Source organism: Apium graveolens, chromosome 9 (assembly GCF_009905375.1).
Source record: "Apium graveolens cultivar Ventura chromosome 9, ASM990537v1, whole genome shotgun sequence".
NCBI classification, from domain to species: Eukaryota; Viridiplantae; Streptophyta; class Magnoliopsida; order Apiales; family Apiaceae; genus Apium; species Apium graveolens.
In genome coordinates, this window is record NC_133655.1 from 263,129,847 (window position 1) to 263,142,453 (window position 12,607).

A 12,607-nucleotide genomic window follows, 5' to 3' on the forward strand; every position below is an offset into this window, starting at 1 on the left:
TGAAGGAAGTTTCTCCACCCTTATTCCTCCTTACTGGCTTGTGCTCCATAATGATTTGCTCAACCTTTGTGCTATGTTTCACATATAATGATTTTGAGGTTGTAGAGCCAAACACCTGTTGCATCCTTTCATCAATTTATCTCCTTTGCTCTTTCACCTTCATCTCAGCTGCTGCTAGCTGGATTAGATCAATTCCATCAAGCTTTCCTTTGATTTGAAGTGTTGGAGAAGTAGTGATGGCAGGAACTAGCACTTTGGATATTTGAATGTTTGTAGATGGCTCCCCTCCCCCTTCTTGATTCTCCCACTTTTTGTTATCATCAAGGAGAGGAGTCAAGCCTTGTGCTTTATCCAATTGCATGAGTAGACTTGCCTGAGACTGTTGATTTTGAAGAATGGTGACCACAGAGTTTTCAATGACATGAACTCTGTCCTCCAACTTGGCCAGCCTCTTTTCAGCATCTGATTCTCTTCTTAGTCTCAGTAACAAGTCATGCATGGTACCATAGGGCATGACTGAATCCAGCTTCTCAGAATTGTAGGATTTAAGTCATCTATATCCTACTTGAGCTCATCCACACTCAGATTCTGCCTTAATTGCTGTAGCTTCATGAGATGTAGAGAATGTAGGTGGGCTTGAAGAAGAGCCTTGGTACCAGCATTGGAGGTGTTCTGAATGGCTCTTTGGATTGACATGATTTGTTTGACTAAGGAGACATTGAATTGTCCTGGTGTTGACTCCTTTGTCAATGCCCATTCAGGTAAATCTGGAATAGAACTAGGGCCTTAATCTCCCCCTAAGTTCATGCTTCCATCAAATGAAACAGAGTCATCATCATTAGAATTTACTCCAAATTCTTCAGATGCCTCACCAGCTGTAGAAGGCATCAAGTTGACGACAACTTTATCCTTTTGTAGAGATTCTGAAGTATGCACTAGGTTTAAAGTCTTTTCTGCCTCCTCATTGCCCTGAGTAGCCAACAGTTGATAGGCTGACAAAGGATGAGTAAAAGTGTCAGCATCCAAGGAAATGTTATCAATTACAGCTTTGTAATGTTGCTGAAATTGTCTTTCCTTTTCAGCATCATCCACAATCATTGACTTATTGGCAATGGCTGGATCCACCCTTATACCTTCTGTACCTGCTTTTCTCTCAATTTCTCTCTTTTCTTGCATCAGGGGCTCCCCTGGCTCACACTCCTCACACCCTCACCCTCACCTACTAAGGCGGCACTCCTCTCACTTTCTTTTGCCTTGCTGGAAGAAATAACATGCATATTTAGACTCTCAATCTCTCCTTTTGCCTGGGAGCAACCCAGCCTCTCACTCAAATTTTCACTCCCTTCCCTCCAACCTAGAAGTAATTGTACAGTAACCATGTCTTCTACACTTGGAATTGATTCAGTTATTTGTGTAGAGACTATCAACGGATAGGGAGTATCCGTTAAATTAGGAACTGATGATATCAACAGATAACTGCTGTTAAGCTTATCCGTCGAAGAACAACCACTTGTCAATGGATGAGGAATATCCGTTGAAGAAGGAAAAGAAGTAGAAATTGAAAGTGACATGATTGTTAAATCTATATGGATTGATTTTAATTTAGGTGACACAGATTCTTCAACCAAATCTGAAAGAATTGGCTGATGATCCAACAAATCATCTAAAAGATGATGATCACCAGTATTTGAGTGGGGCTCCTCCCAGAGTTGTAAAGAGGGAGAATCAGGAATTGATGTAAATATCATGTCCACATCCACAGATGGTGATGGAGAATTTGGTGATTGATGTGTGTCAATTTTGAGAGAATGGGGCTATGACTCCACATTTGTTGGAGTCACATCAAGCTGAATTTGAGAAGGCATAGATACAGGTGGGTGTATCTGTGCAGTGTATGCACCCTATGTGGAAACTGTGGTTTTGATCCTCTTTCTTCTTGTAAAGGCTTTTACAGGTGAGTGTGTGGCTTCAGTGTCCCTCCCTCTTTTGTTCTGTGTCCCTGGTTGGGGACTATTTTCAATAGTTACACCCTTTTGGGAGGATGCAACTAGGGATGAGTCTGAATCCTTTTCAACCACCACAGTCTTTTGAGAAACTGTGGCTTGGCTAGCTGGGGTACCACTCACCTCTCCTACCTTATCCTGGGGGGTTTCTTGATGTTCACCCCTCCCCTCACCACTCACACCCTGTTCACTCCCCTCAGGGTTTATGGTAGTTGTTACAACTGTTGTCTTTTGAGAAACAACAGAGGTGGCTTTCTTTGACTTTGGTCTTGAAACTTTAGGTTTGGTGGATTTGGTAGGAATCTGTTGGGACAAAGACACAGATTCCATGGCCACACTTGAAGGTAAAGAAATAATGGGGTTGGAAGTAGTAGGAGTTATAGGTAAATATACCAATGGCACCTGATTGTTGAGGTTAATTCTCAAAAGGTCTGCAAGGACCCTTTTCTCTTGTGCCCAGCATTTGAGTTTATTACTCTCATTGGTTATGACCAAACCTTCAGCAACATGGTTAGCCAATAACATAAAGAATCTAGCATAGTAGATGTTATGAGGTCTATTAGCTTTGTTACCTAACCTGGTACCCAATTCTAGCATGCCATAGTTCCTAAAATTAAAATACCTATCAGAAACTAGCATATAGAGCATATTAACTAGAGATGAAGTTATTACATCAAAATTACTAATTTTTCCAGAGAAAACCTTGATAAAGGCATCACAAAAAAAACTCCATTCTTTCCTAAGACCTTTTCTTCTAATACTTAAATTAGCAGAATCAAAAGAATAGCCTATGGAATCTAACATGCTAGATACATCATTATCAGTGTGTGGTGTCATGGCATTGTTCTCAGGTAGTTTGAAATAGGACTGTATATCATCACAGTTAATACAGTAATCTTTAACTTTGATAGTAAAAGAAATGGTCATATCAGTGGGGTTGAACTCTGCAGTTGTCCAAATCTCCTCAATTACCTCACAGTAAATAGTTGGGGCTTCCAGCATTGCATAGCTTAGTTTGCAGTTTTTGATGAAGTCCATCATCTTGTGATAATCTGAGTAGGCTTCATTCTTTTCCACCAAAGCTATGAAATTGTTTTTCTCATAGATAAATCCAGACTGGGACATTATCTTTACTACTGGTGCCATTGTAGTGGGTAGAGGTTGCAGAGAAAAGTTGAGAGTTTTGGGAGAGAAAGAGAGTAAAAGCTTTTGAAAAATTGCAAGAAAGCGTAAAGTGAGAATAAAAATTCAAGGGCTTTTATACTTTCTCAAATTAAAACGTAAGGAGAATGATTAATCAATATTTTTAAGTAAATTACAGCCGTTTGAGAATAAAGAAAACTGTATAAATTCTAAAAACTGCCTTAATACAAATACATATAACTGTGTATATATATGTATCAACGGTTAAGTAAAAGAATCAACGATTGTGACTTACTTAAAACAACTGATGTGACACTTCAACAGATGAGGTAAATAGTTATCCGTTGAAGATTAACATAGTTTTATCCGTTGGAGGATAAAATTACCAGAAATGTATTTGTCTTTCAACGGATAGTGAACATCCGTTGATAGAACAATTTTGGCTTTCAACGGATAGGGAATATCCATTAATAGAATAAACTTTACTTAAAGTCAACTTTGTTCTTGCAACAAATTCATTTCAGGCTTCAAAACAAATTATAATAAGGACATGAATTTATGAATAATTAAGCATACCTAGCTCACTTACTAATCTTGTGAATGTTGATTCATCAAGTGGCTTGGTAAATATATCGGCAATCTACTTTTCACTTGGAACAAAATGAAGTTCCACTGTACCATTCATCACATGTTCCCTTATGAAGTGGTACTTGATGTCAATGTGCTTGGTTCTTGAGTGCTGCACTGGATTTTCAGTAATGGCAATGACACTTGTGTTGTCACAGAATATAGGAATTTTGTCAACAGTTAGCCCATAGTCAAATAGTTGATTCCTCATCCACAGTATATGTGCACAGCAACTACCAGCAGCAATGTACTCAGCTTCAGCTATTGATGTAGAAATAGAATTTTACTTCTTGCTGAACCATGACACAAGCTTATTCCCTAGAAATTGACAGGTGCCAGTTATACTTTTCCAGTCTATTTTGCAACCTGCATAATCTGCATCTGAGTAGCCAATTAGATCAAAACCAGACTCTCCAGGGTACCAAATTCCTAGATTTGGTGTCCCTTTGAGATATCTGAAAATTCTTTTAATAGCCACTAAGTGAGATTCTTTAGGGTCAGCTTGAAATCTAGCACAAAGACATGTAGAAAACATTATATCAGGTCTACTAGCAGTTAAATATAGAAGTGAGCCAACCATGCCTCTATAACTTGTAATGTCCACAGACTTTTCAGCCTTGTTTAATTCAAGCTTGGTGGCAGTGGCCATGGGAGTTTTTGTAGATGAACAATCCATTAAGTCAAACTTCTTTAAAAGATCATAAATATATTTAGTTTGACTAATGAAAATTCCACCACTAACTTGTTTAACTTGTAAACCAAGAAAATAAGTTAGCTCTCCCATCATGCTCATTTCATATTTACTTTGCATTAACTTAGCAAACTTTTTACAAAGCTTATCATCTGTAGAACCAAATATAATATCATCTACATAGATTTGAACAAGTATTGTAGAGCCATTAACATTTCTAAAGAAAAGAGTTTTATCAACAATACCTCTTGTGAAGTAATTATCTAGAAGAAATTTTGACAAAGTCTCATACCAGGCTCTAGGTGCTTGCTTTAGTCCATAGAGTGCTTTCAACAGATAATACACATAGTCTGGAAAATTTGGATCTTCAAATCCTGGAGGTTGGCTTACATAAACTTCTTCCTCCAATTCTCCATTCAAAAATGCACTCTTGACATCCATTTGATAGACTTTGAAATTGGCATGGGCTGCATAGGCTAGAAAGATTCTGATGGCTTCAAGTCTTGCAACTGGAGCAAATGTCTCATCAAAATCTATTCCCTCTTGTTGAGAATAGCCCATGGCAACCAATCTGGCTTTATTCCTTATGACAATGCCATTTTCATCCATCTTGTTCCTGAATACCCATTTTGTGTCAATAGAGCTCTTGTTCTTTGGCTTGGGTACCAGCTTCCATACCTTGTTCCTCTCAAATTGGTTTAGCTCCTCTTGCATTGCTAAAATCCAATCTGGATCCAATAGAGCTTCTTCCACTCTCTTAGGTTCCTCCTGTGATAGAAAACTACTGTATAGACATTCGTCTTGAGTAGCCCTTCTAGTCTGCACCTTAGATGTTGCATCACCAATGATCAATTCAAAAGGATGATTCTTGGTCCATTTCCTTTGAGGTGGTAGATTAGCTCTAGATGAGGTTGCCTCGGTATTGTCATGATGTGAGATAGAGTGTTGATTGGTTGAAACTCCCCCTGAGTTACTGATCCTTTAAAAGGAACTGGGAGTTCTATCAACTGATGAAGTGAATTGATTATCCGTTGATAGGCTATGATCAACGGATGCTTCATTATGTACTTCAACGGATGATGCACTTTGTCTTTCAACGGATGCTGCATTACCTCTATCAACGGATGCTGAATTATGACTTTCAACTGATGCAACATTTTGTGCATTATCCAAAGGCATATTTTGGATTCTTTTCGAGGTGCTTTCTCCATCATTCTCATCTTCACTATCATCACAAATTTGAGTCCATGATGTCCCTCATCTGTTAGTCCATCAATCTTTTTATCATCAAACACAACATGCACAAATTCCATAACAATGTTGGTTCTTAGATTGTAGACCCTATATGATTTTACAGCAGAATAACCAACAAATATTCCTTCATCAGCCTTTGCATCAAACTTCCCTTTGTGATCAGGTTGATTCCTTAGAATGTAGCATTTACAACCAAAGACATGAAGAAAGTTTAAAGTTGGTTTTCTTCTCTTGAACAATTGATAGGGAGTCATGCCTTTTTCCTGATTGATTAGAGAAATATTCTGAGTGTAACATGCACAGTTAACAACCTCAGTCCAAAAATATGTTGGGAGTTTTGACTCTTCAAGCATTGTTCTTGCAGCTTCAATTAGTGATCTATTCTTCCTTTCCACCACACCATTTTGTTGTGGAGTCCTTGGAGCTGAGAACTCATGCATGATCCCATTTTCTTCACAGAACAACCTCATGGTAGAATTCCTGAACTCAGTTCCATTGTCACTCCTGATATTCCTTACTTTGAAATCTGGATGATTGTTGACTTGCTTGATGTGATTGATATTGATTTCACTAGCTTCATCCTTTGATCCAAGAAATTAGGTCCATGAAAACTTTGAGAAGTCATCTAAAGTCACTAGGCAATATCTTTTCCTTGAAATTGACAATACATTGACTGGTCCAAAAAGATCCATGTGTAGCAGTTGTAATGGTTCATCAATTGCTGATTCAAGTTTCTTACTGAATGATGCTCTCTTTTGCTTTCCTTTCTGACAAGCATCACACATTCCATCCCTTGAGAATTCCACTAGAGCCATTCCTCTAACTAAGTCCTTTTTGACTAGATCATTCATTGTCTTGAAATTCAAATGGGACAGCTTCTTGTGCCATAGCCAACTTTCATCTGGACTTGCTTTGCTAAAAAGACAAGTAATTGATTCTGCATCTGTAGAGTTAAAGTCAGCCAAGTACACATTCCCTTTTCTAACTCCAGTTAGAACCACTTTATTGTCCTTCTTACTTGTGACAACACAGGCTTCAGAATTGAAGGAAACAGTATTCCCTCTGTCACATAGTTGACTGATGCTCAATAGATTGTGTTTGAGACCATCAACTAATGCAACTTCATCAATGATGATATTTTCTTTTGAGATCAAGCCATATCCCATAGTGAACCCTTTGCTGTCATCTCCAAAGGTTATGTTAGGGCCAACTCTCTCCTTGAACTCTGTGAGCAGGGTGAAATCTCCTGTCATGTGCCTTGAACAACCACTGTCCAAGTACCATAGATTCCTTCTTCTTCCCTGCACACAACAAAATCAAATCAAGTTGATTTTGGTACCCAAGTTTCCTTAGGTCCAGCCTTGTTAGTCTTTTTCCTAGACTTCATACCTCCTGTATCTTTTGACTTAGGTAACTTTGGGTCAACCTTGGTCTCAGATGTAGTTGGTTGAAGTGTAGAGTTAGTCACAGAATCATTTAGCACATTTGGTTGAATTTGATAAGGCATAGATTGTGCAAACATATTATTTCACATAGGCATGTGTTAGGGCGGAAACACGCGCTAATAATACATGCAAGTATACGCGTTCACAAGTAATATAGAATACTTTCTAGTTCGTTCCCACAGAGACTCAGACTAATTATTGTTCAATTAAACTCACTCACCAATGTATGATTACTTCTCAATGTTAAGACACTAACTCTTAGAATTGTTGACTAAATATTAACTATAACTAACTACTTAATTAATCACTTAATTAACACTTCGAATTAACAATATTAAAACACTCATGAGATCACAACTTCATTACTACTTCCTTCAATAGTTATTGTTATTACCCTTAGCATGCAACAGTGATGATATTAATCGAATAACACGAAACTGATAAAAGCCAACTTTCATTGTACTAATACCATTCCACCAAGCATCCACAATTAAGATAGAAGTTGAATAGGCATCAATTATGTTGAGTTCCTATATGTCTACAGAAATTGACAACATAATGATTTAAGCACAAGTTATTCCTTTTGATTACACAGGGCGAATAAAACGGTTAGAGTTACCCACTAATCATGCACATCATACATGAACCTATGCTAGCATGGCAAGTTCTAAATCTCGAGATCCACCGTTGCTTCACAAGAGATTAACACCCTATCTTATATGTTCGCGACGCACATAAGTTGAATACGCACAACGAATACTAGATATCATACAATCATTACACACTAAGGTATTAAACAATTAACTAAAGAATTCCATAGTAAATCCGTTATAACCCCATGATCACGATTAGCCCATGATAGCACTTATCGTCATCATGGGTTCATATGAAAACATGATAAACAAACACAAGAGAATAATAACTAAACTAATTATATTAAACCAGAGTACGTCACAAGAGTAATTAGGTTCAAAAGCAAGAAAACTAGCATCCAACGTTACAACGAAATAAAGAATCACAAGAAAATATGCTTCCTCTTCGTTGCGGTGTGCTAAAACGGTCTTCTTCCTTGTCTCCTTCTCTCCTTGCTTAATACCACGATCCAACCTTGTGAAAACGTCTCTAAATCTACTTATATAATAGTCCCATAAAACTCAGATTACATAGAAGTTGGAAGCCAAACAGAAGTAGAAGTCTAAAACAAATTATTATTTTTCCCGACCCTGCGCGGCCGCTCAGCATAGCTGAGCGGGCGCTCAGCTTTCTGCGCGGCCGCTCAGCATAGCTGAGCGGGCGCTTAGGACCCTACTGGAAAATTCCTGAGTTTGCTCCGTTTCTTCGCTGTAATCTGCCCCTTTCTTTCCTCTCGCAATGCTGAACACATGCCAAGGCTTATTCTTGATGATTACTCCCCCGAAATGTAACTAATACCCTGAAATGCACAAACACTAGAAAAACGCATCAAATACACAAAATACTTGATTTCAAGACACCAATTTAAGCTATTTTAAGAAATTCTAAGTGGTATAAAATGCCACTTATCACACCCCCAAACTTAAATCGATGCTTGTCCTCAAGCGTCACAGACTCAAAAACAAATAAAAACATGCATGAATGCAATCTATATGAAATGCAGTGATCCCCCTTACTACGACCAATCCAACCAACTTACAACATCTCAACAAATGCAATTAGGCAACTAAAGATCAATCAAATCATGCAAACGAACATACAGCCAGAAACGTGGTGTGTGCAGATGCTTAACAGATATGCTTCGGAACTAGACCAATTATTATGACTCAACTATCATCAAGGTAATCACATGATTATACAAAGAATAAAAATTCTAGGCACAAAGTGACTTATAACACTACGAGAATCATGGAGCTTATTACGGAATCATGCTTTTTATTCACAACAATAATGCTTATTTGACCGTGCAATGAGTGAGGTCCACAAAAGACTTATACAATGGTATCCATGTAGCGAGCGTTAGGTTAGCGGATCCCAGACTCTAAAAGCCTTAGGTCACTAGGCACAAAGTCTCCTAAGAACTTAATAACTCGAATACCAAAGAGCCCACTCGTGATCAATTATGCATAAACACATACTTCTTTTTTTTCAAAATTTCTTTTTTCTCTTTCTTTTCTATTTTTTTTTCTTCTTCTTTTTTTTTTCAAAATTTCTGAGCAAGTGCGTTTCGCTCTATCTTGCTCAACCCTAGACTACTCGCAGAAACCTACGAGCCGCCTACTAGCCATTCGACGCCTAGCCACAATTAGCAACAAATTCCATTTTTTTACTCCATTTTATCTTTTTCATGCCTTTATCACTAAGAACCTATTATCAAATTCTAAGCATAATAAATAAATTAACCTCAAAAACAATCAGATCATAACAACAATCTAGTCCTTACGCATTCTCTAAGACTCAGTGAAAATACAAATGCTTCTAGCATGCATATCAACCTACATGACTCAACATCACTTTAATGCCATCACTACACTCGCATCAACATCACAAAGCAGTCGGTAAATCATCGCAAAAGGGATCATGGTATATGTATGAGCTACATGACATGATAAACAAATAAAGCTATAAATAAATAAATAAAACTATATGGCAAAAATTATGCAACTATATGAACTAACTATCATGAATATGCAGCTATATGACACACACACAAAATATTTCTTAACTACCACCCCCAAACTTAAAATCTTCACTGTCCCTAGTGAAGGTAGTAGAAAGGAACACAGGGTATACCTACTCGGAGTCATCATCATCATCACCCTCAGTGGGTGGAGTATCAGGCGGCGGGTATGCAGAGTCCTCACCAAAAACTGGCCACTGGATGTCAGATCCAAGGCCCCGAAAAACAATCCCTAATGCAAGGGTGAGCTCCTGAGCAAACCTGCTCTGCGTCTCGTCATGGCATCTATCCGCCGTGACAGCCTCCTATACTGGGCATCAGCCATCCCAGCACCCTCCTGAGCTCTCGAAGAACCAGCCTCATCACGCCTAGGCCTAGCCATAGTAGCACCTCATGCTGGACGCCCTCCTGGAAGACGATAATCCAGCCCATGCTCCTCGGGCTCACCACCGGTCCACTCCTGCATCCCATTCAGAGTCCCAGAATCAATCGGAGCGGCCGACAACTACAACTGCTCATGAGACGGCCAATTCACTCCCACTGCTTGGCAAAGCTTTGTGACCGTGGATGCATAAGGGATGTTCATGTGCTTAGCTCCCCTCAAAAACTTCAGAATTCCTTGGTTGATAAACTCACCAAGGTCCACATAGTACTCCTCATTCAAAATTCCCCATAGCAACTGTGCTCTCTCAACTGTGACCTCATGTGCATGCGAAGAAGGCAGAATATTAGCACAAATAAACGCATTCCATGCACGGGCATACCTGTTCATAGCGATCGCCGGAAAGTGACGATACTCATTAGTTCCTGTCTTGAAGGTCCAAACTGTGCCCGGCCTACAGAGAGTAGCACAAATCAAATCCAAGTCAAAATCCTCATCAGTCTTCTCATTCCAGTTCTCCTCCTCAGGTTTCCTCTCTCGCTGCCCAATCACACGGCGAATCGCCGCTGGGTGATAATCAACCGTCAGCCCTCGGACCACAGAAAACCCATTCTTCTCGGCCTTCGCGTTCGCATAGAACTCGCGAATCATGCTCATCGGCACTGCTTCAGGCGACTCACAGAAAGCTATCCACCCCTTCTCTGCAATCATAGGTAGCAACTCACCATCCCTCCCCGATGGTAAAAACCCCCTCTCCTTCAGAATCAGCTTCCCCAAAAGCCTAGTGTACTCCTCCTCTGCAGCTCTATCATTCAACCGAGGCCTCGCAGCAGTACCCCTCGATGAATCAACAGTAGGGACTGTGCTGCTGCTATCAATAGTCCTTGCTCTCTTGGGTGCCATTGAATCTGAATAAAAGTGCTTGAGAATAGTGTTTTGTGTTTGGGAGAGAGTTTGAGTGTAGAAAGTGTGTGGGAGATGTATGGGATAAGGTTATGTATATATAGGGTATGGATTAGGTTAAAATTAGATTAGGAGTGGGTTTGAGGGATAAAATCATGGGGTAATGGGAAAAGAAATCGTGGGTAATGGGGCTGTAATTTATTTTTTTGATTTTCTGATTTTTTTTGGTTTTTTTATGAACTTAAAAAAAATTTCTGGCATTTGACCCTGAGTGGTCGCTCAGCAGAGCTGAGCGGGCGCTCAGGGGGTCTCTGGGAAAAAAAATTTCGAGCCCGGTTTTTCTGATTTTTTTGTGGTTTTGGATAAGTTATTAACTTCTAAGGGTTCCTGTAACAACAAATCATGGGTTGCCTCCCACGCAGCGCTTCTTTTTCGTCATTAGCTTGACTTTACGTACCTTCCTCAAGTTGACAATAAAACGGCACTAACCACTTCTCGGTTTGCCGTGTCCCCATAGTAGTGCTTCAAACGCTGACCATTAACCTTGAATGCTTGGTCCATATCATTCTCAAAAATCTCCACCGCTCCATGTGGAAACACAGTTTTGACAATAAAAGGTCCAGACCACCTTGATTTCAACTTCTCAGGAAAAAGTCGGAGACGAGAGTTGAATAAGAGAACTTGTTGCCCCGACACGAATAACTTAGGATGTAGCTTCCTATCGTGCCACCTCTTCACCTTTTCCCTGTACATTTTGTTATTCTCGTACGCTTGAAGTTGAAATTCATCTAGTTCATTAAGCTGAAGCATTCTCTTCTTACCAGCTGCATCTAAATCCAGGTTCAACTTTTTCAACGCCCAATAGGCCTTATGCTCAAGCTGCGCAGGTAAATGACACCAGTTGAAACGGGGACATACCAAGTGGAGTTTTGTATGCTGTTCTGTAAGCCCAAACAGCTTCATCGAGCTTTAAAGACCAATCCTTCCTTGACGGACAAACAACCTTCTCTAGAATGCGCTTGATCTCTCTGTTAGACACTTTCGCTTGACCATTTATTTGCGGATGATAGGCAGTAGCAACTCGATGATTCACATTATAACGCTGCATCATAGAAGTGAACTTACGGTTGCAGAAATGCGACCCTTCATCACTTATGATTACCCGAGGCGTTCCAAACCTTGTGAAAATCTGCTTATGAAGAAAATTCAACACTGCCTTTGCATCATTTTTCGGTAGAGCTTTGACTTCTACCCATTTCGAGACATAATCGACTGCCAGCAAGATGTACTGATTATTGCAGGACGAGACAAAAGGCCCCAAGAAATCGATTCCCCAAACATCAAAGACCTCGACTTCAAGCATCACATTTAACGGCATCTCCTCCTTTCTCGTCAAATTTCCCACTCTTTGGCAACGATCACACCTTAAAACAAACTGATGAGCATCCTTAAACAAAGTAGGCCAGAAAAAACCTGCTTGCAGAATATGAGCTGCCGTCTTCTCAC